This window comes from Pleurodeles waltl, chromosome 11 (genome assembly GCF_031143425.1).
Source record: "Pleurodeles waltl isolate 20211129_DDA chromosome 11, aPleWal1.hap1.20221129, whole genome shotgun sequence".
Lineage (NCBI taxonomy): Eukaryota > Metazoa > Chordata > Amphibia > Caudata > Salamandridae > Pleurodeles > Pleurodeles waltl.
In genome coordinates, this window is record NC_090450.1 from 908,680,828 (window position 1) to 908,707,976 (window position 27,149).

The 27,149-nt window shown below is 47.7% G+C and overlaps 1 protein-coding gene across 2 annotated transcripts in view; it reads left to right on the top strand.

The window, feature by feature from the left end:
- The first annotated feature begins 330 nt into the window (after window positions 1-330).
- Window positions 331-27,149, top strand: part of HVCN1 (hydrogen voltage gated channel 1) — a 264,968-nt gene continuing 238,149 nt past the window's right edge. For both annotated transcript variants that reach the window (XM_069214860.1, XM_069214861.1), the window contains exon 1: window positions 331-505. The gene's annotated coding sequence lies outside the window, so the exon portion shown is untranslated. The remainder of the gene's footprint in view (window positions 506-27,149) is intronic.

The window sequence follows — 27,149 nt, forward strand, 5'->3', positions numbered from 1 at the left end:
CTGGTTACCTGGGTACCATATAATAGGGGCACCAGTATGCCAAATATGAGGTGTGTTTTGATCAAGCAACCACATTTACAGGGGGGAGAGCATAATCACTGGTGTCCTGGTTAGCAGGATCCCAGTGAACACAGTCAAGCACACTGACAACAGGCAGAAGATGGGAGTAACCATGTGTAACCGGGTCGCTACCAACCCGGTTACTCGCGCCGACGCTAGACTGCCCGAAAGGTGCCCCGGGGGCACCGCTCATCGCTACGGTGAAATGGAGTTCTGTAGAAACCCGGATATCCGGGTTTCTACCAAAATAAAGGACAGACTGCAGACGCATGCTGGCGCAAAAGGAGAGACGGAAGTTCCCCCTGACGGAAGAGCGAGTCACGAAGAGCGAGAAGAGGAACCAGCAGAAGGACGCAAAGAAGATCCTGAGGTGACGGCACGGGCCTCGGAGCCCCTCACAGGATACATCTCCCACCACGTCCCTGGAGGGACGTGGCTAGCGCAGGTACGTTCCTGCTTAAAAGCCCGATATCATACATTCCTCGGGAGGGAAGAGGGAGTGGGCGGTGATAAGGGAGAGATAGGAAGAAACATGCAAGACCCCACCGAGATTGGTGGGCCAGAGGAAAGACTCTTGTCCTGAGCTTTCCTTTTGTTTTGTTTTTTGTCTGTTTTTTGGGGTTTGTCTTTGTTTTTTTTTCTCTTTGTGCTTTTGCTAATAAAACCACCAGGAGGACTGTGAAGTCAACAGTCCTCCTGTATTTGCCTGATTATTTCTCATTGGTGAACAAAAGGGAGCACGTCACGACTGGGTGAAAGCTTGTCTTGTGGTAGTGAGTGGTTACCCCGACAACCCTCCCACCACACCGCACCTCCCCGTTCTAGCCTTAAGCAAGAAGCCCCAGTATATCTGACTTACCTTTCCCTTCTTTTTGTTCATTTCCTCCCCTGTCCAACTCCAACACCGGTGACCTCCGCTTCTCCTGGGACGACGGAGACCGCATCATTGGAGAGAGCCACCTGAAAAGAGAACAGAAGAATGTGTGAACGATTAGAGGGAGGGAGCCTTGAGAATCACACCATAAAGCCTGGAAAGAGACTGGGAATGAACCAAAATAGACTGGACAAGAAAGACACAGATAAGAGAAATAAAGACACCAATTTAGAAAAACCCAATATCTCGATTCATTTAGCCTCTGTTTTCATAGCGCTAAACCCACACCTCCTACACCATGCCAAGAAAGAGGGCACTTTCCTACTGTTATCTTCACACAGCGATGTTTTTTTTCAAGATTTACTATCTACAGAAACATGGTGGCATGCACTCTCCATAGCTCTCAGCATTAGTGCAGTGGGTTTGGAATTGGGCCATTGAAGACACCTTCTAGTAGAATATCTTCCTGGGGTGGACAACAACTTTGCAGACCTGCTTAGCAGGATGCATCAACAAGTGCATGAATGGAAACTCCACCCACAAATCCAATCCCATACTTCTGCTGGGGGGTGTTACCAGTGCTTAATTTGAGCCAGTGGGGACCACCATCACTTATTTTTCCGACTCCTATATTTAGGAGAGCAAGACAGTTAAACGCACACAAAATGAGAATGACAAAGGAAGAGAAAGATGGAAAAACTGTCACAAAGAGAGAAAGCAGGATCCTGCAGCAGTGAGATAAAGGGAAAGGAGGCGTCTATAAGTGGATTAAAGAGGCCTCACATGGATTTAGGACTATGCAACCTCAGTATTAGGGGTGCAACTTTTAATTCCACTAGTCATGGACTTCTGAGTAGTGCTTTAAGCACCAGCACTCATTAATTTACAAATTCTACACTGGATGTGACATACGTAGATCTTTCAAAACATTGCCTATAATTTCCAGTGTCCACAGGCCTTGGGCAATAGTCTATGGATGAATTGGACAGAGATATTTGCCTATGCTTTTCGACCTGTCTGACTCTGTCGATGTGTGGTATAGAAGCTACAGTAAACATCTCTCATTCACATCCTGGTGGTTCCTACTTTGGTTTTCAGCACTCCTTAAAATGTCTGTCCCCACGAGAAGCTACCCACACTCTAGACCTCCTCATGCAGAAACTGGAGAATCAAGCTCCCAAACATATCAATCTACCAATTTGGCATCTAAGGTCTTGTTTATTGTAGTTTACCACATGAATGCTTGATAATCTGCAGGAAGGCTCTAAGCCTAATACACAAGCCTGTTTTGTGGCAAAGTAGAAAAAATGGTTTGTTCACTACTGCGTTTTAAAATAGGCGAACCCAGTGATGACTGGTGAACTTTGTAAGTGGTCTGGCATAAATGCCTGCTTCGATTTGAACAGAGCGAGCGAAGCAAGCAAACCATTTTGATTGTTTAAAAACATATCTTAAAGTCAATACACTTTTAGGGTGGATTCTTATTTCTCTGTATTAAAGCATACAGATAGGTATTTTGTTACATGAAGTGTCACAGATTCGTTTTGAAGGGAGGGATTTGGTGTTGGGTACCACCTCTGACAAACTGTATGGGAAAAAGATTTGCACTGTAATAATTCTTGCTAGAATCTCTTCATAGCTGCATGCCAAACTCTTCTAATAAAAATATAGTTAAATAATGCATCCATCCATCTATGTAAAGATATATCAATATTAATACACAGAGGGCCTTTAGGTCAGCTCTGTTCTGTCACTGATTTCTGAGTGTCATTTCCACACTGCTTGATACCATGAAAGCAAACCGCATGCTGTAATGGTTCAGGACACAACAGGCATTTGCTATCTTACCCTATGAAAGCCAGCATTTTCTGATCACATGTACTTCCACCTGAAAATTAGTGTGCTGCAAAGTCAGGGCCTGTTAGCCAATCCTTTTGTTTTCTGTTTTATCTTTTTATTGTTCCCATTTAATTTCTTTGCTCCTTATTTTAATGTTCCTTAAGACGATACTACAGATCTCCAGCCAGTGCTAATGGATCGCCTGCTTGATGCTCATGTCATCTGCAGTATGCCACATCCCACATGGGCACATCCTCTAAACCAGTAGACCATTGCGCAATGTTGTTGTCCATAGCATATCACTGTTTTACTATTCCCATGTGGCCAACACATTCTTTCTAGATGTGGCAGCTGTGTTGGAACTTTAAAACAACAATAGACTATTTACAATACCTTTGCATGATGGACACCCACTGTTGTGTTTTGTTTCATTATCGCAAGCATATGCCTGCGGTGTTTAGATAGCAGAATATGTTTTCTACTTGCATTTTAGTATAACATATATATTGTAGAGGTTGTGTGTTTTATTGCAGTTGTGTCAGAGGGTGAATACAAGAATGAGTCAGTGGAGAAATGAATAGCTGCATAAGTGCAAAGATGAGTGACATGGTGCATGTATGATGATATTCAGGGCCAATACAATCATTAAATAATGATGATTTGCATCATTGAACAATGCAGCACACATGGAACTAGCATATCGCCATTATTAATTGTTTATGTGCAGGAAGTGTCATCTTCCTGCACATAAAGAATTATTCCATGCAGCGCAGACACCCTTGCACTATTGTGCACCGCTTCTTCGTAAATGAGGCCCTGAATATCATCATACATGCACAGGAAGATGTAATTTCAAAAATGCAGGGATGCGCCGTATCTACTACAATACCGCACACCCCTGTATTTTCCCTGACGTTAGTGCTAAAATTAGCTGCCTAGCACCAACGCAGACACCCTTGCACATTAGTGCAAGGGTGCCTGTGTTGTGGGGAATAACTGTTTATGTGCAGGAAGGTGTTCCTTCCTGCACATAAACAATCAATACTGGCGATTTGCTAGTTCTATGTGTGCTGCTTTATGGTGCAAACCCTTCATTTTAGCCCACAACAAATCACTATTTGCAACATCCTTCCAGTTGACTGTCAGATCATCACATCATTCTGTTCCAACTCAAACAAATGGTAATTACCCCAATTTGATTTCCTTGACTGATCTGGAAAATAGAATGATGGCACCACTTCCCTCCCTAACAGATAACCTCACACCAGATGAACTTACAACACAATACTATTCAACAACATCAGTCATCCTAGACTAGTTATCTCCTCTGAAACTCAAAAAAATCTGAAATACTCCCTCAAGATCCTGGTTCAACAAAGACCTTAACTATGAAAGAAGACAACTTAGAGCTACAGAAACAGTCTGGAGAACAAAACCATCCATAACCCATCTGCAACAGCTCTGAGGTAAACACAGGAATTACAAAAACCACACAGTAAAATAAAAAGCTGTCTTATTCCGCAGAGCGCTAGATAAAGCAAAAAAACGCCCCAGAGAACTTTTCAACATCATTAAACAACAAACTTCGAAGTCAGCAATAGAAAGTCCTCATGTCTCCAAAGAATGCTGTGACAAATTCGCAAAATTCTTCAATGATAATATAATAATGAAGACTGAACTCTCTCTAGAGCACCACACTTGGCCTTCCACCAGAGCCCCCATCGTGAAGGAAGGATTCTACACTCCAATATCCTCGAACACCCAAGGGGTGACCACTCTGTATGTGCCCTCAGATTGCAGTCAAATCCTAGGACCCCTCACAACTCCCAGGAGCTGGAAGACATTCAACACACTCACGGAGGAAGGCATCTGACAGGTGATTGCAAATTCCAAGTCCTCCTCCCACCTAACAGACCCTCTTCCGGCCATCCTGGCAAAGAATCTTAACCATGACCTAACACCTCTATGGACCAAGATAATAAATATCTCCCTAAGCAACGGGGTTATGCCCCACTGCCTCAAACTTGCTCAACTCAGCCCCTGCTAAAATAAAATAGGTGCCAACATGGATTACCTAAACAACTTAAGGCCAATCTTCAACCTCCACTTTCTGGCAAAAATGATTGAGAAATGTGTTGTCTCCCAACTCAACCACCACATCAATACCAATAATCTTCTTCACTCACTGCAATCAGGCTTCAGGAAGGGGTGTAGCTTGGAAACAGCCATTCTAAATATAACAGATGACTTACACAGATCTCTGGATGCGGATAGATACCGCCTGCTTATCCTCCTAGACCTATCATCGGACTTTGACACGGTCAGCCACAAGCAGTTTTTAGAAGCACTTCAGAAATGAATCAGAGCAGATGATTTGGTTTTGAAATGGTTCACCTCTTACATTCATCACCGCTCCAAACAAATAAAAATAAACAACTCAACCTATGATACCTCTGCTATACCCAGGGGTGTCCCCTAAGTCTCAGTGCTCTCATCAACACTTGTGAATATCTACATGGAACCCCTTACCACCATACTTAAACAAGGGAACATCCCACACCACCTTTATGCGAATGACACTCAACATTGCCTAGAAATATCCTCTATAGATGAAGCACATTGGTAAATTCCACTCTCATAAAAGTTCAAAATTGGCTGTCACACAACCATCTGACACTCAATCAAGACAGAGTGTAAATCCTTCGCCTATCCAAGAACAGTCAGTCCACCCAGTTCCAGCAATGGCTAAATGGCATTGACACTTTTCATTACAAATTTACTCTGGCGAAATCCGTCAAATCTCTGGGAATCACCCTGGACCAAAAATTTAGCATGATCCCACACCTACAAATTACAGCGAAGAGCGTCTTCTACAATCCAAAACTCCTACACAATGTCAAGCCCTTTCTTCCTCCAAATGATCTAAAAGTTGCAACACAATCGATTGTTCTATCAAGACTGGACTACGGGAATGCCACCGGCACCGCAAAGTCACACTTAGCCCCCTTAAGAGCCACTCTAAATACAGCAGCAAGAATGGTCACTGGAGCCAAAAGATTTATCACATCTCCCCCTTCCTGAAAATTCTTTAGTGGCTCCTGATAGAAGCCCGTAGCTCCTTCAAAAGTGTTTGCCTCACTCACAAAGTCCTTCACACCGGAAAACCAGTCTACCTTGCATCCAAACTCACAAAGGCAGGCCAGAGGAAAAATCTAAGAAGCACCAACACCCTGCTTCTCATCCCATCCAAAAAACATAAACAATAAGCCCTAGCACGCTTTCTCGGGCAATGCCCCATAAACCTGGAACTCCCTTCCAGTACATATCAGGACAAACTCCTACTTCACGATCTTCAAAAGACAGTTACAAGATCTTCTCCTCAATCGGTACCTTAGTCCTCTGAGCTCTAACACCTAGCTCACGACTGTAGTCTCTTTCTCAAACTGTATATTGTATACTGTATATGATGCCTCTCTCTAGAAAACATGATTTGATTGCCGACAAGTTTTTATTCTGTGATCAATGTTCCCTAACTCTACCTTGACAATGTATGTAAAGCGCTCTGATTCCCAGGGGTCCTGTCAGCGCAATATAAAACTCTTTTAAAAATAAGTAAATACATGAATTCATTTGTAAATATGGAGTTCCAATCGATCAAAATCATATCAACAAGAGGACAAATTATTATAATGTCGCCTCAAAAAGAAATAGTTAAGTAAAATCAGTTCACCCAGAAAGGAAGTATCCTAATCTACTTTAAACTGTCTCTAAATTGGACAAAGCATGTATACACTGTAACCTACCATGCACTAGCTTAACTCACAGAATTCTAACTTTTGCTACACCTACAGCTTGTTCCTATAAATCGATTCAGTCATCTTAAAGTAAGAAGATACAATCTTGAGCTCGTTAGTTTCTAGGGATCTTTCACACTACATCTTCTCTAAACATCCTTTGAAGGTGCAATCATCTGCAACAAAACGAGGTACATTGGACCACCCCGTACTCTGCAGGTGTATTGTTGCAACCAATAAGGATATTCTCTAGTTATCACATAGAAGACAACATTGCGCATTGGATAGAAGGCAAAAATACATTGCGCTTGTGAACTGGGGCTTCAGCTTCTCCTGGAAATAAAATGCACTCATTTCAGAAGAGAAAAGAGCATCCAAACGTTAGCCATTTAAAATACAGGCAAAGATTAACTTCAGTCAATCTAAACTCGACTACAATGTCACCAGCATTTGCATATGTATGTATTATTGTTGATAAATTTTAATATGGAAAAATCCTCTGAAGTGTATCAAAAATACTTTGCACGGCATTAAGATAACCATGTTAATTAATGTAATAGGTACCTGGACAGCGAAAGCATCCAAATGGTGCCACATAAAGACAGAGCTATTGACGTACGTTTTTCCTGCGCCTAAGTGCTAATTCTGCAAAATTACTCGTTTGTTTACCCATCTGCGATTGTCGGCACGAATACATCTGTGCTGGGAGGTGTCCGTCGACACAAGGCACTGCTTGCTCCCCTTTGTGCCACAGTTTGTGTCGCATAAAAATAGATGTCAGTGTATTACGCAGTTGATGACATCAGCACGCTGCTTTGTAAATATAGCACAGCACAATTTTGTATCCTTCAAGCAATGGTGTTTTGTAGACTTTCTTGCCATGCTGCTCTTTGTGAATTTTAGTAAATCTGGGCCCATCAATTTGCAGACTCTGCACAAATATCCTTGTGGAAGATTCACACTTTGAATATTGATGACGTCTCCAAAGTGATAGGCAAGCCACACTTCATGTTTTTCACCTTAACACTGCACTGCTTGTTGGAGAACACGTCCTTAACTACGTCTTAGACCTTGCCCTTTAATCCCTTTTTAAAGACTTTTTGAAGTGATAGCCTCGAGTGCAAGATAGAGTCAAAAGCTTTCTGGAAGACCACAAGCAAGCAAATATTTTCTCTTGGCGGGTTCTATGAATATATTTGTCTGTTGGTGTTTGGGATGTGTAGATGTGATGGGTTGATCTATGTTTGGAAAGGAAACCTGTTTGACGTGTACCTGAAATCTCTCCCACAAGGACGCGCGTCCTATTTCATGTACAGCGTTCCAGAAAACAAATCTCACTACTGGGCTGCCTACAAAGCTACTGCAGCACATCACGGGAGCCAGGTTTGCAAAATTATTGGTGGGCCTGGGTCAGATGATCAATTGAAAAAAATGTGTAAGAAAGGCAGGTGTTAGGAGTGCGGTGGGCTTACCCACTCATAAAATACAAGAAAGGGGTTGGGTAGTGGTGGTAGAAAGGGGTGCACGTCCCACACGTTGAGCAAGTATAATCAATATTAGTTCATGTAGAAAATCGTGCAAACATGGGGTGGATTATGGTGCTATGTGGTAAGATGCTCCACTACCCAAGAGCATAAGGTAGTGCTTCAAAGAAACACCAAACATGTAATTTAGCACAGAAGCCGCAGCACTCAAAACAATGTGAATAATAATGATGTCCTCCAGTTGAGTTGGTTGTAGTGGATTCCTTTAATTAGTAGACAAGGGCATCAAAGAGATCGGTTGAGCATTGATCCATAAATACAGCCAAGTAGACAGTTGAGCATAGTTCCATAAACACAGCCACCACATGTTTCCTCACAACAGGTGACTTTTTCAAGGCTCCTTATGTAGACATGCTCAGATGAAGTAAAACTTACGTCTATGAGATGACACAGTAAGTAGGGAAGTAAGTAAGGTCATTCACTAGTAAAATAAACAGGGTGAAGAGTAAACCCTGCTGACCAAGACCGTGGTCGGACTCCATTTCCTGCACAGATGTGGTCGACATAGACCAGGAACAAGACTTACTATGGCACACATACACATGCACATGCAGGCACAGTCACTCGCAATACACTTAACTGTTGAATAAAAGCACAGGCCTGCAAAGATTACAGTAACATTGTATAGTGTTTATAAAGTGTTTCACTACGGAGACCCCCCTCTTTCAGCATTCCCAGTTCTATGAAAGTCAATATTGTCTTCCAAGGAGCCTTTACAACTGCTGACTGACCAGTTGCACACATTTATGTGGCTCTCTGGCAATTTATCTGTCTGCCCTGTTCTCGGTTTCACAGCACAAGAGACTCCCTGCCTTAAAGTTCAGCTGAAGAAGATTTCAACCATAAAAATTAACGTTCCCAGGATGGTTCTATTTTCATAAAAAGAAGGGGGACTGTTTTTCTTAAATTACAAAAGTATGGGCACATAGTGCCCTATTATGTCATTGGCCCTAGGCTAACATGTTGTTTAATAATAAAGGACTCGGACACCAAGGTGATGGTTGCTCAACTGGCCATGAGCACGTGTACTTGGGCTCTTTTATTAGCAGGGTCATCTGACAGGTAACGCCTGTGGTGGATGGGTGTGGGGTTGGTATAAGGTACAGCCCTCAAGGAGTGGCTTTGTAGCAAAACACTAGACTGTGTCCAGCAGGACACTACATTCCTTGAAAAACAAAAAAACAAGTCCAACCTGCAAAAAAACAAAATAAGTAAAATACCAACATCAGTCTCTCTGCCTCAAGCGACAGGCCACAGGATGGCAGTGGACAGGTTCAGGTCAGAGCACATCAGCATTTCCGTACATGTCCATGGTTTAACCAGCTACTGCTGGGCACAAACACTGTGGACAGAGTCCAGACTCGGTGACATACAGTTGGTTGGTTCAGTGTCCACTCATGCACTGTGGGTCAGTCCTGCGGGCACTTGTGGTGAGGCTGTTGGTGTAAACAGTGCAAGCTTGTTCAAACTTGGGGCATCAGGAGCGTTGTGGAGTCCACTGCAAAGATACTTCAAGAGACATCTTGGCTTCATGAAAGCCAATCCCTCATAGACTAGGAAGGCATCTGCGGTGATGTGACATCCTCTGAAGCTCTGGCGCGTCCTGGTACCTTGTTGGTGGAGCAGCTTCCAAACCACCTCTCCTTTACGGATTCCTCACTCAGGAACTTCCTTGAGGCCCTTTTGCTGGGTTGCCCTGGGACCGCATGGACTATGCTAGTCTGCATGTGGGCCCTCTGTGGGCTGCTGCAGGCTTTCAGACAGGAGCCACGGCCAAATCACTTGGGCAACCACAGTGCGTGGTCAGTGCGCTTACCAACAGGAGCCAGGTGCAGATGGGCTCTCAGGGGGTCATTCTGACCCTGGCGGTCTTTGACCGCCAGGGCAAGAATGACGGAAGCACCGCCAACAGGCTGGCGGTGCTTCAAACCCCATTCCGACCTCGGCGGTAAAGCCGCGGTCGCACCACCGGGGACGGCGGTGTCCCGCCGATTTTCCCCCGGCGGTGATAATCCGCCAGGGCAGCGCTGCCCTGGGGATTATGAGCCCCTTACCGCCAGCCTGTTTCTGGCGGTGTACACCGCCAGGAAGAGGCTGGCGGTAACGGGTGTCCAGGGGCCCCCTAACAGGGCCCCGGCCTGCTTTTCACTGTCTGCATGGCAGACAGTGAAAAGCGCGACGGGTGCAACTGCACCCGTCGCACAGCCGCAACACCGCCAGTCCATTAGGAGCCGGCTCCTGTGTTGCGGCCTCATTCCCGCTGGGCCGGCGGGCGCTAACATGGTTAGCGCCCGCCGGCCCAGCGGGAATGTCGGAATGTGGGTTGCTGTAAAGTGGCCGCATGGCGGCCACTTGGCGGTTTCCGCCTGGCGGGCGGCGGTAGTCGCCCGCCAAGGTCGGAATGAGGGCCTCAGTCATTGGGCAATTGGTCTCACACATTGCCAGGGGTGCCTCATTGGTCTTTTGATATTCCACTGAGTTATGATTCCACTCTGATGTTAAGATGCTCCTTTGTTGGATGAAGTGATGCACATGGCAATGATGGTGTTTGCTGGTATAATGATGGTGTTTGCTGGTAGGTGACCTGGACGACCGGTGTTGATGTTGCTGGAGCGAGGGCAACTGGAGGGACTTTAGCATAGCTAGTACAGTCTTTCTTTCCCTCATGTGCAGATGCTAGCAGTGATGCCACCTGGGTGTGGTGCCGCGAACAGCCACCAGGTGGCACTGCTGAAGTCTCTGCTTCCAGGCCCCAGCAGTCGTTTCCCTGACTGTGGGCCTTGATGGCTGCTGGGGATGTCGGTGCAGTGTGACAAGCGCCTGGTAAGTGGCGCTGAGGGTGCACTCGCCGACACGGGTCTTCGCTTCAGGAAATTCTGAACATGCCGAGCAACACACGCCCACTTCGGGAGCGATGGTGGCAGCGGGGCCTTTCAGAGGGCGAGGGTACATTAACCGCACTGCTGGTAAAGGTCTGCCCAACATTGGGGAGGCTAGTCTACCGTGTGCAGTTAAGGCAGTTTCTTTACAGGCTGCGTTCACTTTCCATCACGGCACCGCAGCAAGCTGCTCTAGTCCTGCGGGTCGCTTCTCCCACATTGATGGTACAATGTTACTGGGTCTTCATCTCTGCTGGCGGGGTGCCGCACTCGACTGTCGGCAGGAGACCTGTTTGCGGGAGCACCTCTTTCTCTACTTCAGATTGTATGCAAGATTAGTTTAGAGTTAGTGTGGCCTCAACTATTTAGTGTACATTTCTCGTGAGGTCAGGGCTGTTAAAATGCTGGAGGCTGGGAGACACAACCATTTACTGCAGCGAGGTGGCTCCACATCACATTCACCACGCCTTCAAACCTTGTCGGGAGGGCCCTTCTCCCTTCTCTTTGGCTCTGATGCTGGCAGGCGGGGCCGGCTTACCGGCTCCTCTGGAGCTGAGGGGGGCATGCAATACTGGTGTGAGTCATCTAATGTTGGTGCAGCAGGGTGGCTTATCTTATCTCATGTTTGCCTGGTCAATGCCACTCGCCAGGTTTTTTATTGGTGCTGGCCGTACCTTTCCTAGCAGTGCTACTTAAACAGCTGCCGGAGTGCCACGGAATTGGTGTCGGATGACAGGTAGCGGCACTTGCTCTGTAGTGGGGCTTGCATAGAAGCTTTGCTTTTACAAAAATGCGTTGCTCACCTCACCTCACCGCTGTGCGCTACCTACCAACGCACATCTCTCACCATGGGCAAATTGTGCAGCATGCTCACTGGTTGCTGTGACCTCAGCCCTTCACCCTCTTTTTTCGGCTTTCCCTCCACTTCAAGCTGGTCGGTGTGCTGGCTCACGGCAGGTGGGGCTGCAGGGGCATGCCTTGCATATAGCAGGTGCGGGGTGATTCAGTCTCTGGCTACCTTTCCCCCTATGAGAACCAACAGAAGTGGGGCAGACTCACTCGTCGCCAATGTTATGTCGTGGGCTCTATCCCTACACGCTGTAATAATAAAGGACACATTCACCAAGGTGATGGTTACTCAACTGTCCACAAGCAAGTGCACTCAGGGCTCTTTTATTAGCAGGGTCACCGGACAGGTGATGCCTGTGGTGGATGGGAGTGGGGTGGGTATAAGGTACAGCCCTCAAGGAGTGGCTGTGTAGCAAAACACTAGACTGTGTCCAGCAAGACACAACATGCCCTTCAGATCCCACCCACTTCGACCACAGTGTCGCTCTCTGTAGGAAACTTTCCTCCCTTTCCATCCGACCATGATTCTTTGAGCACTAAGTATTCCCACCGAGTCAGCTCTGCACCCACCTCTCCACCCCTACAAGCCCGTTCTGCAGTGGCAGCAGGGCCGGCTTTAGGGAGTGCGAGCGGTGCAGCCGCACTGGGTGCTGAACTGGATTGGGAGGCGCTGACCTCAGGGGGGACGCTGTGTTTAGCAATGGCTTATGAAGCTTGCGATTTAAAAGCACCTGCTGAAACATTTCTTGTGCATCCAGCCTTCAGGGAACAATTAAAATGTCAAGATACTTCTTGTGATTAAGGTTCCTGCTAGGGAGAGAGATGGGAGTTTTGTCTAGTGGTAGCTTTGACTCGCCGTAAAGTAGCATAGAGGGTTAGTATGGATGCTGTAAAGAACAAACCATATTTTATGTGGATAGATGAGTGGCTTAGTAAAGCCAGCCTTTGCGAGTGCTTTACAATAAATGAATGTATGTGAAAGGGGAGCTATGGAGAGATGATGGGCACATTTGCCAAGTGGTAGTAAATGAATCCGTTGAGGTGGTCATAGGGTGAGGGGGCACCAAAAAAGACTGTCACACAGGGCGCCACCAGTGCTAAAGTCGGCCCTCAATGACGCCCCATACCTTCCCCACAAAATGGCAGCCCTAACATGAAAGGATTGCTGGGGCACGAAAATCATGGCTCCACAGAAAATGGCGCTGATGTAACAGATATTTGTGTCCTAATGGTTACATTTCTTGTGGAATAGTGTGATGGTGACAGATAAGTGCTCATTGAATAGTTTTACCCATGCTTCTTCTAGTTCAGCTGCGCTATACTTCAGCATCTCAATATTAAATCTTGTCCCATGAATTATTCATTTCTCACCGTTATAGATGGTCTATTTCCTGTAGTGTTACTAGTGAGTTAAGTCCATCTGTTGGTCTTTTGTACCCTGTTTCAATTTTTCAAAAATTTCAACTGATGAAGTTTACTCTGAGGTCAGTGTTTCTTTTCGGACCCTCCCAGCCAGGGCATTAAGTGGGATGAAGAGAAGTGTGTGAGGGAGAAGGGATAAGGCTGTAAAATGGTTGTGGCCTCAGAAGCATAGTTAGTCATTCTTTCCAAGAGGCGTGGCCAATGAAATTAAGGACGAGGCCTTAAAGGATGTAAACTAATATCCTTTGTCTTCAATAGGGTGTCATCCAACCAGTATACTGGTGACTATGAGAGTTCTGTTACTGGTTCCAGATGAACAAGTTACTTACCTTCGGTAACGCATTATCTGATAAAGACTCTATCAAGCTGCATATTCCTTACACTTGAATTCCCTGGCATCCACTTCAAATCTGGAATCTTTTTGCTGAAAAATACACTGCGTGTGCCGTCGGGTGGCGTCGTTTGGTTCCGCGTGGCTTCGTCAGTGTCATTGGAGCCGTCTAGGACATCACGGTTGTCTATACAGACGCCACCTCAGCGCGCATACGTCAGTTCTTTTGTCTACAAACCTTCCACGCCAGAAGCGCAGAGCCATGGATAGAACCAACATTTGTCTGTGCAAAACTAGGGCCCTAAGAAGGGATAAACCCTAACCCTACCAGTCATATCTGCAGAGCGGGGAGGCATGGGTGGGTGTAAGGAATCTTGAGCTAGATAGAGTCTCTAACAGATAATGCATTACTGAAGGTAAGTAACTTGTTCATCTGATAGAGACTTGTAGCTGCAGATTCCTTACCTTTGAATAGATACCCAAGCCATAACCTCCTGGCGGTGGGCTGCGGATACCACTCCTTACACTAAAAAGTCCTGCAGGACTGAACGGACAAAGTACCTGTCCCTTCGTACCTGACTGTCCGGACAGTAATTTTTCGCAAATGTGGCCAAGAACGCCCGCATTGCCGCCTGACAGATCTCCAGGACTTGTATGCCTCGAGCTAGCGAATTGGTAGCTGCATTTCCCCTGGTAGAATGAGCCCGCAAGCCCTCAGGAGGCTGCTTCCTGGCTAATGCTTAGCATATCTTGATGCAGAGAATGACCCAGGCCGAAATGGTTCACTTCTGCACTGCCCGACCCTTCTTTGCTCCAAAGTACCCCACAAAGAGTTGGTCATCCACCCGGAACTCTTTTGTGCGGTCAAGGGAGAACTACAACGCTCTTTTTGGGTCCAGTCGATGGAGTCCCTCCTCTTTCTTAGAGGGATGCGTTGGAGCAAAGAAGATCAGCAGGTTGATGTTCTGACCTAGATGGAATGGGGTCACCACCTTGGGGAGGAAAGAGGAACGAGTTCTGAGAACCACTTTATCTGGATGGATAGTGAGATAAGGTGGCCTTGATGACAGGGCTTGCATCTCACTCACCCTCCTGGCAGATGGTATTGTCACTAAGAAGGCTATCTTGATGGTGAGCAGCCGGAGGGGACAGTTGTGTAAAGGCTTGAAGGGAGCACACATGAGAAAAGCGAGGACAAGATTTAAGTCCGATTGAGGCATAATAAAGGGCATTGAGGGAAACATATGTACAAGCCCTTTGAGGAATCTATTCACAATGGGAGATTTAAACAAGGAAGGGTGGTCAGACAGCTGAAGAAATGCCGATAAGGCAGAAAGATAGCCATTTAGAGTCCCTAAGGAAGAACCCCGCTGGGCTAGAGACAGAATGAAAAGTAGTATGTCAGAAAGAGAAGCAGAAAGAGGGTCAATAGACCTTTCTGTACAATAATGTACAAAGCATTTCCAACGGCAGGCGTATACCGTTTTAGTGGCGGGACACCTGACTGCCAAAATAACTTTACAGACTTCATGAGGAAGGTCAAAAGCCATCAACTGCTGCCACTCAATCTCCATGCATGCAGGCGCAGAGTTGACAGGTTCGGATGGCGAACCCTCCCCTGCTGCGACAGAACATCCTCTCAAAAGGGCAGCCTGATCGGAGGACTGATGCTCATTTTGAGTAACTCGAGATACTAGACTCTCTGTGCCCAATCTGGAGCCACTAAGATTACTTGGGCCCGGTCGTTCTTGATCTTCTTGAGAACTCTGGGCAGAAGTGGTATGGGCAGAAATGGGTATAGGAGGCCTGAATTCCACTTGCGACGAAAGCGTCACCGAGCGATTGCTGCCTTGAAAACTCCAACGAGCAATACTGCTGACATTGCGCGTTCTCTGAGGAGGTGAACAGATCTATCCAAGGCTCTCCCCACTGCTGAAAGAGTCCTTGCGCCACCTCCGAATGGAGATACCATTCGTGATCTGCTAGGCATCAACGGTTGAGTTTTTCCACCCTGGCGTTCAGAGAACCTGCCAGGTGTTGAACCACCAGGGCTATACCCTGCTGTTGCAGCCAAGTCCAGAGACATAAAGCCTCTTGAAAAAGGGTCCACGACCCCACACCGCCCTGCTTGTTGCAGTACAACATTGCAGTGGTATTGTCCGTGAACACCTGCACTAACTTCCCTTTCACAACAGGAAGAAATGCTTCAATGCTAGATCGATCGCCCGGCGCTCCAATAAGTTGATATGGAGCCCAGACTCTAACGGAGACTACATCTGTCACTACTGTGAGATCTGGTTGGGGAAGGGAGAGGAGTCTGCCTTTGACCCAATCGCAGTTCACTAACCAAATCCTGCAGGTCTTTTGTAGTTCCCTCTGAGATCTGAACTGTGTTGGTAAGATTTCCCTGATGCTGTGCCCACTGGAACTTCAGGTCCCACTGCAGAGCCCTCATATGCCATCTGGCATGTTTGACTAAAAGGATGCAGGAAGCCATGAGTCCCAACAGCCTCAGAGTCTGTCTCACCGAAATCCAGGATAGAGGCCGAAACATCGGTATCATAACCTGAATATCCTGGACTCGCTGCTCGGGAGGATAGGCCTCAAACTGCACTGTGTCCAGAACAGCTCCAATGAAAGGGAGCTTCTGAGAGGAAGTCAGGTGTGACTTCGGCACGTTTATAGTGAACCCCAGTGAATGCAGGGGGTCCAAAGTCTGAAGGTGGGTGATGAGAGCCTGGGGCGTAGAAGCCTTCAACATCCAGTCGTCGAGGTAGGGGAAGACTGAAATCCCCAACCTGCACGGATGAGCTGCCACCACCGCCATCACTTTGGTGAACACCCAAGGAGCACTGGTGATACCGAAGGGGAGCACGGTAAACTGAAAGTGCTTGTGGCCCACTTTGAACCACAAGTAACGCCTGTGGGCGGGTAGGATGGGGATGTGAAAATGCGCATCCTGCAAGTCCAACACTACATCCAGTCTCCTTGGTTTAGGGCAGGCAAGACTGAGCAAGAGTGAGCATCTTGAATTTCTCCTTTTTGAGGAAGAGATTTCGTCGCTTAAATCCAAAATAGGGTGAAGACCCTTGTTCTTTTTGGGAATCAGAAAGTAGCGGGAATAACAACCACTGCCTACTTTTGATATCAGGACCCTTTCTATGGCTCTCTTGGCCAAGAGAGCTGTAACCTCCTCGTGGACCAAGATCAAATAATCAGCCATTCATCCAGAGGGATAGAGGTAGGGAAAGACTGGAAGGGGAGGGAATAGCCCTTCTGTATGATCTGCAAGACCCATTTGTCCGATGTTATGGATTGCCAGTGAGGGAGATGAAATTGAATCCTCCCTCCAACTGGACAGACATGGTCTTGCAGAACCATACTAGGAGGGCTTGGGCGTTGCAGAAGAGGGGGGCTGGATGGTGGCCGACCTCTGGCTAGACCCTCTGGGTCTGAAGGTACCATGACCGCGTCCTGTCACTGGATGCTGTGATGCAGGAGGACGGTGGCTAACCTGTTGTTGGTGTGGTACCGCTCCCCTCCCGAAGCCTCGAAAGGGGCGATAGACAGACTGGTGAACAGGCGCTGAGAGACCAAGGATCTGGCCGTAGCTTGAGAATCCTTGAATCTCTCAAGCGCAGAGTCTGCCTTTTCACCAAAAAGGCGTGTGCCATCAAAAGGCATGTCCATCAAGTTCAACTGGACATCCCCCGAAAAGCCAGTGGTACGCAGCCAGGCGTGGCGTCAGAGGGACACTGTCGAAGAAATCGCCCTACACAGCAAGTCGGTTGTGTCCATGCCACACCTGACTGTAAACTTGGCTGCATCTTTCCCATATTTGACAGCCTGGGTGAGAGTGTTCCACACGCCCTCCAGGACCTGGGGCAGCACCTGTGCCACTGTATCCCATAAAGTATTGGAAAAAGTCCCAATAGGCAAGAGGTGTTTATCGACCTCAATGCCAGGCTGGAAGAAGAAAACATCTTCTTCCCAAGTTGCTCCTGCCTCTTGTATTCCCTATCCTGGGGGAGCAGAAAGGAAGGCACCACGGGAAGTAGAGGCTTGGACCACCAAGCTCTCTGGGATGGGGTGTTGGGTGAAGAAACTAGGGTCGCTTGCAGCTGGTCGATGGCGGCGGCTGATTGCCCTATTCATAGGAGCCAATGTGCTGGGTTTGGACCACTTTCCCAGAAGGACATCTGTCAGGGCTTCTTAGAAGGGTAACATCAGCTCTGATGTAGCAACCCCTGGCTGGAGCACCTCCGTCAGGAAATTAGTCGTGACTGGCACCGTAGGCAAGTCTAGATCCAAGACCTTAGCTGCCCTATGCACCACCATGGCATAAGATGCCCCATCCTCCTTAGCCACAGCAGGAGGTGAGAGGATGCCAGCATCTGGAGAAGTATCCAAACCACTGGCATCCCCTAGATCCTCATACCAGTCCTGTTCATGCTCCAATCCGTATTCTAAAGGGTCCTCAGACCCCTCCCACTCCTCACCTGTGTCTGGCTGTTCAAAATAAGCCTCAGGCACTGATCTGGGCCTAATTGGCACAGTCGGAATCGGCGTCGTATGATGTCGTTTGGGCCCCGAATCATCATGAATGTGGATGGGGCTACCACCACTGGTGGGTGGTGGAGGGAGCGTCAACGTCGGACCCGGCGCCGGAGGAGGCCAACTGTGAGAACCCAGTGCTGGTCCGGATCCACTATTGCATCCTGGGGTCCCCAATGGTGCCGAGGCCGAAGCTGCCGGCGTCTAATCCGATGGTGCCCCTGCTGATCCCACAGGCCAAAGACCCACCCGAAGGGCAGCCCATGTCAAACCAAGGCGCATAGCCTCATAAAATTCCTTTAATTGAGTGGGGGTCGCTCTGGCTCCCAGAAAGGGGGGGGGAGACACGGAATCGGCCCTGGCAACAGCTCAGCGGAACCGTCCTATGAATGTCAAAGTTCCCAAGACGCCTCGCCGGCCGACGGGCATGGTGAAGTCAAAGTCCGCTTGGACTTCTTCTTCTTTTTGTGCCTTTTCCCGAGTGCCCCGAGGACCTCGAATGGGATGAAGAGGACTTGGGGCTCCTTGAGCGGTTCCGCGATCTCCTCCTTGAGCGGGACCGTGACCTCCGAGGAGTCGCGCCAACCGAAGTCGACTGCCGGGCCGCCATGAGCTCTAGTGACCAATTCCTCAAAGCTTTCGGGCCGTGGCTTTGCAGTTGGAGCACAACTTCGAGTTGTGGTCCCTGTCGAGGCACCAGAGACACATCTAATGGGGGTCTATTCATCGACATCGTGTGATGGCAGGCGCCGAACGGCTTGAACCCCGTCTTCCTAAAGGACATATCCCTCACATAGATGACAAAAATCCTTGACAAAATGTAAAAAAAAAAGGCTTGCCAAAAAATGCAAAGGGTAGCTCGATCCCAGATCTGCGCTTAACCGGCACAGAAGGAAAAGAACTGACATACGCGTGCCGAGGTGGCATCTATATAGATGACCATGATGTCATAGATGGCTCCAATGACACTAATGAAGCCACGCAGAGCTGGACGACTTACGCGGAACCAAACGACATCACCCGATGGCACGTGCAGGGTATTGCTCAGCAAAAAGATTCCGGATTCAACGCTGACGCCAAGGAATTCAAAGTTAAGGAATCTGCAGCTAGAAGTCTCTATCAGATATACCACACAATAACAGACGTGCACTTAAAATAAGCCGGACCTACTGAATCTGCCACAGCTTGTCAGCAGCATCTGACCAACGAGTAACAACAACAATTTTTTTGTGAATATATAGATTTGCAAAATACGAGACCGTGAATTCAAAGTTAATTTGGTCTGTGGAAAGGATAGCGATCTTCAAAAGGTAGCAATCACTCCTGTTCATCCCCTCACACCGCTTAGCCTCTCTGTTGGATGTCCTACTCTCCCCACATCTTTCTGAAATCCTCTATCTGCTTATTTCACACCTCATATCATTCCTCTCCTGCACCCTCTTTTCACCCTCTGCTGCATGTATTTTCTAGCATCTTCAATTCATCATTTCCCTGTTACACACACAATACGCACCTTTAAGCACCTCATTTTCATTTACTTTTGCACTGTAAGTAATCTGACAGCTGTGTTCCTCCACACACTTTGCCTAGAATCAAAATAACAATTGGCATCAATAGGCATTGCTCTGTAAGATCTGCAGAGAGGCCAAGGACTGGAGGAGCACGCTTCCTAAACACCTTTATCCCGCGCTGAGAGTCACTTTGAGAAACTTGCACTGTCTTTAGCCTTAACGCCAGAGCTCTCAAATGTGCGACGTTACAAACACCTGCCCACAACCCAACTCACACAGACGTCCCAGGTCACAGTGTGTGCTATTAAAGAGTACTATCCTGCATGAAAAGAAAACTACAGAAAAACAACACCCTGTTAAAATCACAAACTCTTGGGAAAGTAAATTAAGTGAAACATGTGAAAGTTAAATAGGAGCTACCTTGTTGATATGGATAGTGTAAGGAAATGCCTCCTTGGCATAGTTACCCCCTAACTTTTTGCCTTTGCTGATGCTAAGTTATGATTTGAAAGTGTGCTGGGACCCTGCTAACCAGGCCCCAGCACCAGTGTTCTTTCCCTAAACTGTACATTTGTCGCCACAATTGGCACAACCCTGGCACTCAGGTAAGTCCATTGTCACTGGTACCCCTGGTACCAAGGACCCTGGTGCCAGGGAAGGTCTCTAAGGGCTGCAGCATGTCTTATGCCACCCTAGGGACCCCTCACTCAGCACATGCACACTGCCTTACAGCTTGTGTGTGCTGGTGGGGAGAAAATGACTAAGTCGACATGGCGCACCCCTCAGAGTGCCATGCCAATCTCACACTGCCTGTGGCATAGGTAAGTCACCCCTCTAGCAGGTCTTACAGCCCAAAGGCAGGGTGAACTATACCACAGGTGAGGGCATATGTGCATGAGCACTATGCCCCTACAGTGCCTAAGCAAAACCTTAGACATTGTAAGTGAAGGGTAGCCATAAGAGTATATGGTCTGGGAGTTTGTCAAACACGAACTCCACAGTTCCATAATTGCTACACTGAAAACTGGGAAGTTTGGTATCAAACTTCTCAGCACAATAAATGCTCACTGATGCCAGTGTGCAATTTATTGTAACATACACCCAGAGGGAATTTTAGAGATGCACCCTGAATACCTACCCAACTTCTAGTGTAGGCTGACCAGTTTCTGCCAGCCTGCCACACACCAGATATGTTGCTGGCCACATGGGGAGAGTGCCTTTGTCACTTCGGGCCAGGAACAAAGCCTGTACTGGGTAGAGGTGCTTCTCACCTTCCCCTGCAGGACCTGTAACACCTGGCGGTGAGCCTCAAAGGCTCACCCCTTTTGTTACAGGTCCCTAGAGCATCCCAGCTAGTGGAGAAGCCCACCCCTCCGGCCACTGCCCCCACTTTTGGCGGTAAAGCTGGAGGAGATAATGAGAAAAACAAGGAGGAGTCACTCACCAGTCAGGACAGCCCCTAAGGTGTCCTGAGCTGAGGTGACCCCTGCCTTGAGAAATCCTCCATCTTGAGTTTGGAGGATTCCCCCAATAGGATTAGGGATGTGCCCCCCTCCCCACAGGGAGGAGGCACAAAGAGGGTGTAGCCACCCTCAAGGACAGTAGTCATTGGCTACTGCCCTCCCAGACCTAAACACACCCCTACATTCAGTATTTAGGGGCTCCACAGATCCCAGGAAATCAGATTCCTGCAACCTGAAGAAATAAGAAGGACCTACAAGCCTGCAGAGAAGGAGGAAGACGCCAACTGCTTTGGCCCAAGCCCTACCGGCCTGTCTCCAACTTCGAAAACCTGCTCCAGCGACGCATCCGACAGGGACCAGCGACCTCTGAAGCCTCAGAGGACTGCCCTGGACTAAAGGACCAAGAAACTCCCATGAACAGCGGCCCTGTTCAAAACCAGCTACTTCCTTGCAACAAAGAAGCAACTTTCAAAGACTGCACGTTTCCCTCCGGAAGCGTGAGACTTCACACTCTGCACCCGACGCCCGGCTCGAGATCCAGAGAACAAACACCTCAGGGATGACTCCCCGGCGACTGTGAGCCCGTGAGTAACCAGAGACGACCTCCCCTGAGTCCCCACAGTGACACCTGCAGAGAGTATCCAGAGGCTCCCCCTGACTGCGACTGCCTGTAACAAGGGACCCGACGCCTGGAACCAACACTGCACCCGCAGCCCCCAGGACCTGAAGGAACCGAACTTTGACGCAGGAGTGACCCCCAGGTGACCCTCTGCCTAGCCCAGGTGGTGGCTGTCCCAAGAAGCCCCCCCCTGTGCCTGCCTGCACCGCTAGAGTGACCCCTGGGTCCCTCCATTGTTTTCTATCTGAAACCCGACGCCTGCTTTGCACACTGCGCCCCTGTGCCGCTGAGGGTGTGTTTTGTGTGCCTACTTGTGTCCCCCCAGTGCTCTACAAAAACCCCCTGGTCTGCCCCCGAGGACGCAGGTACTTACCTGCTGGCAGACTGGAACCAGAGCACCTCTGTTCTCCATAGGCGCCTATGTGTTTTGGGCACCTCTTTGACCTCTGCACCTGACCGGCCCTGAGCTGCTGGTGTGGTAACTTTGGGTTTGCCTTGAACCCCCAACGGTGGGCTGCCTATGCCCCAGAACTGAACTTGTAAGTGTTTTACTAACCTCCTAATCTAACCTTTACTTACCTCCCCCAGGAAATGTTGATTTTTGCAGTGTCCACTTTGAAAATAGCTTATTGCCATTTTTACAAAGACTGTACATGATATTGTTTCTATTCAAAGTTCCTAAAGTATCTAAGTGAAGTACCTTACATTTAAAGTGTTTACTGTAAATCTTGAACCTGTGGTTCTTAAAATAAACTAAAAAAATATATTTTTCAATATAAAAACCTATTGGCCTGGAGTAAGTCTTTGAGTGTGTGTTCCTCATTTATTGCCTGTGTGGGTGCAACAAATGCTTAACAGTACCCTCTGATAAGCCTACTGCTCGACCACTCTACCACAAAAATAGAGCATTAGAATTATCTACTTTTGCCACCATCTTACCTCTAAGGGGAACCCTTGGACTCTGTGAACAATATTTCTTACTTTGAAATAGTATATACAGAGCCAACTTCCTACAGATAGTATTAATGGTTTGTGCAGCCATTGTTCGGAAACCGATCAATGTTTTTCCCTTTATAGTTAAGGACCGAATATAGGGCCTGACAGGGACCCGTTTAGAGGTCAGCTTTTAACTACTGACAGGTTTCGAACCCGAGGGACCCACCCCACTTAAAGCCCTGGACTCTCCTAAAAAGTTCTTTTAAGCGGTTTGACTCATTTGAAGCCCAATTCATTTGTCTATTTGGATTTTACTGATAAACATTTTCCGTTTATTTTACATTTCTGTTTTTGTTTTGTTTCATGTCATGATTTTTTAAGTGATTTAGTGGAATGACATGCCTGTTTTCATCAGGACAGCCATAAACCCTCTTTTAATTCAGAAAAGAGCTGAAAACACATTTCAAAGAACACTACATCTTATACCATATAAAGCCAACTCCCTTCTCAGACACCTGAGCCCTTCCCTCCACCCCACAAACATCCACCATTGTACTGCCTCAGCACTCCACTGCCCCTGACTAGGTTCACACTATGCATATACCACACTCATACATGCTTATACATTTCAATTAGTTGCAAGAGAGTGTCCTGGTATTCTTCTCTGATGTTTATTTTTCATATGTTAGTGGCCTTGGATTATTGTATAGAAATTTACATTCACAACATTGTTTTGCTTTCTTCTGTTTTTGTAGGAGTTCGTCGGAGTGAGTGACTTATTTTCTATTATTATATTTATAACTGCCGCCAGTAGGTAGTTTTAGTGAGAACCTACTTTTCATAGACAAACCATTTTTTGTTTTTCTGGCGCCATTTGATGAAACTTCCCAAAATTTCAAACCTAGTGCGCTATTCACTTTAACTGCACTTTTGAAAGTTTCGAGGAGATTGGTAAAGCGGAGGCCGAGAAAAAAAGAGGGTACCAAAACGCATCTTCCCCATGCAATTTCCAATAGGTATTTTGAACACAACTGCAGCCTGAACCACTGAACAGAATTACACCAAATTTGCAGAAACTAGATCTTGGTCCATAAAGATCTATTTTTGTGATTTGGTGTAAATCCGTTCAGTAGTTTTGGAGATATTAAAGGAAAAAGAAATATAGATATCTATGGAGCAGATTCTCTGCTGATCCGACAAATCTCATGCTGAGATCTGATTGGCAGCCAGCACTTCAAACAGGAAGTGCTGGCAGCTACCTTGAGGCTCGGACTCAGCCAAGTCCCCCGAAATTTTTTTTCAATAAAAAACAGAAGGGGGCAGGGTAGGAATACCTTGAGCCCCTAGGCCTTGATTTTCCCTCGTTTTCACTGCTTTTTCCTTGCTTTTCCCGCATTTTTTGAGGGCCTTCTTCTTGCTTTTCCCCGTTTCTTTGTGATCGCTCCTTGTATTTCCCTCGTTCTCACTGCTTTCTCCTTATTTTCACCTCCATTTTTCTGTGTCCTCTCCTTGCTGTTCCCTTGTTCTCACTGCTTTCTACTTGCTTTTCCCCCATTTTTTTGTGTGCCCTCTCCTTGCTTTTCCCTCATTTTCCCTGCTTTTTCCCAGCTTTTCCCCCCATTTTTTGAGTACCTTCTCCTTGCTTTTGCCTATTTTTCACTGCTTTCTCCTTGTTTTTCTTTCGTTTTTGTGTGCTTTATCCTAGCTTTTCCCTTGTTCTCACTCCTTTCTCCTTCCTTTTTCTCCTGTTATCTGTGTCTTCTCTTTGCTTTTCCCTTGTTTCACTACTTGCTTTTTCCCATGCCTTTTGTCTGTGTGCCTTTTCCTTGCTTTTCCCTGGTAGTCACCCCTTTCTCCTTGCTTTTCCCCTGTTTTGGTGTGCCTTCTCCTTCCTTTTCACTCGTTTTCACAGTTTTTTCCATGCTTTTTCCCTTGTTTTTTGTGTGCCTTCTCCTTACCCCTGGTTTGCACAGTTTTCTCCTTGCTTTTTTCCCAGTTTTTGAGTGCCTTCTCCTTGCTTTTCTCTTGTGGCGTGGCGTTGGATGCATGGTGGGGGTGGCTGTAGGGCCTAGACACAGGCCAGGCCCTGCAGCGAACTCACTGCTGTGCACGGCTGAAGGCCATGCACAATATGGGGTTGGATGCACGCAGGGGGCAAACCCCGCAAGCATCCAACTCCACACCACGAGGGAAAAGCAAGAAGGCTACAGCCAACCCCCTGCTGCTCATGGCCGAAGGCTGTGCATGGCGTGAGGATTGATGCACATGGGTGGTCGGCCTTCGGTCAGGCCCTGTAGCCAACCCTTGCTTTAAAAAAAAACATCGAACTTCACTGAACAAAACAAAGATTACAGGGCCGTTATAGTTAGGAATTAGGATTTAAAAAACCTTAGAAATTTACTGAGCGCATCACGATAGGATTGCTTTGTTTGTACAATATATATATATATATATATATCTATATATATATATATAGATATATATATATATATATAATGGCCTTTACAACGTGGCCTTTACCACTCAGGCTGTTACCATGCTTGCCCTGAACCACACATGTGCCTATGTGATAGGACAACGTTGGGGAGTTTTTAGGACAAGGTATGTTTTAGGGTTCAGAGCGGGGTGGGGGGTCTGGGTAGTTTTTAGGACAGGGCAGGGTAGCTTTTAGGGTTTAGGGCAGGGTAGTTTTCAGGGCAGAGTAGGATTTAGGGTTTAGGGTGAGGATGTGGGGGTCGGGCAGTTTTTAGGACTGGGCGGGGTAGGTTTTATGGTTCAGGGCGGGGGCTGAGGTCGTTTGTAGGGCAGGGAAGGGTAGGTTTTAGGGTTTCAAGCGGGGCAGGAGTCAGGGTAGTTTTTAGGACAAGGTGGGGGAGTTTTTAGGACAGGGTAGGTTTTAGGGTTTAGGGTAGGGGTCGGGTAGTTTTTAGGACAGGGCAGGGTAGGGTTTAGGGCAGGGGGTGGGGTAGGTTTTAGGAAAGGGCAGGGTAGGTTTTAGGGTTTAGGGCAGGGGGTTGGGTAGTTTTTAGGACAGGTTGGGGTAGGTTTTAGGGATTAGGGCGGAGGCATGGGGTGGGATAGTTTTTAGGACAACGTTGGGGAGTTTTTAGGACAAGGTAGGTTTTAGGGTTCAGAGCGGGGTGGGGGGTCTGGGTAGTTTTTAGGACAGGGCAGGGTAGCTTTTAGGGTTTAGGGCAGGGTAGTTTTCAGGGCAGAGTAGGATTTAGGGTTTAGGGTGAGGATGTGGGGGTCGGGCAGTTTTTAGGACTGGGCGGGGTAGGTTTTATGGTTCAGGGCGGGGCTGAGGCCGTTTGTAGGGCAGGGAAGGGTAGGTTTTAGGGTTTCGAGCGGGGCAGGAGTCAGGGTAGTTTTTAGGACAAGGTGGGGGAGTTTTTAGGACAGGGTAGGTTTTAGGGTTTAGGGTAGGGGTCGGGTAGTTTTTAGGACAGGGCAGGGTAGGGTTTAGGGCAGGGGGTTGGGTAGTTTTTAGGACAGGGTGGGGGAGTTTTCAGGACAGGGCGGGGTAGGTTTTAGGGCAGGGTAGGTTTTAGGGTTTAGGGGGAGGCGGGGTAGCTTGCAGGGCAGGGCAGGGTAGGATTTAGCATTTAGGGCAGGAGTGTGGGGTCGGGAAGTTTTTAGGGCAGAGCAGGGTAGGTTTTAGGGTACAGTGCCGGGTCGGTGGTCAGGTAGTTTTTAGGACAGAGCGGGGTAGGTTTGAGAGTTTAGGGTGGGGGTCAGAGTAGTTTTTAAGACAGGATGGGGTAGATTTTATGGTTCAGGGCGGGGGCAGGGGTTCGGGCTAGTTTTTAGGACAGGTGGGGGAGTTGTTAGTCGATAGGTTTTAGGGTTTAGAGCGGGGTGGGGTCGGGTAGTTTATAAGGAGAAGGTGAGGTAGGTTTTAGGGTTCAGGGTGGGGGGTCGGGGACGTTCTTAGGACAGGGTGGGGTGGTTTTTAGAACAGGGTAGATTTTATGGTTTAGGGCGGGTGGAGGTCAGGATAGCTTTTAGGGTGGGGTAGGCTCTAGGGTTCAGGGCAGGGGGTCGCGGTTGTTCATAGGTTAGGGTGGGGTAGCTTTTAGGACGGGGTAAGTTTTATGGTTTAGGGCAGTGGGTCCGGTAGTTTTTAGGACAGGGCGGGTAGGTTTTAGGTTTCAGGGCAGGGGCGGGTAGTTTTGATGACAGGTTGGGGCCGTTTTTAGGACAGGGTAGGGTTTAGGGCAGGGGTGGGGGTTGGGGTAGTTTTTAGGACAGGGTGGGATAGGTTTTAGGAGAGGGCATGGTAGCTTTTAGAGTTTAGGGTGGGAGTGGGGGGTTGGGGTAGTTTTTAGGACTGGGCAGGGCAGGTTTTAGGGTTTAGGGTGGTGGTTTGGGGTAGTTTTTAGGACAGGGTGGGGTAGTTTTTAGGACAAGGTAGGTTTTAGGGTTTAGGGGGGGGGTACCGGGGGCTGTTTCACACAACCACGCACGGCGTTAC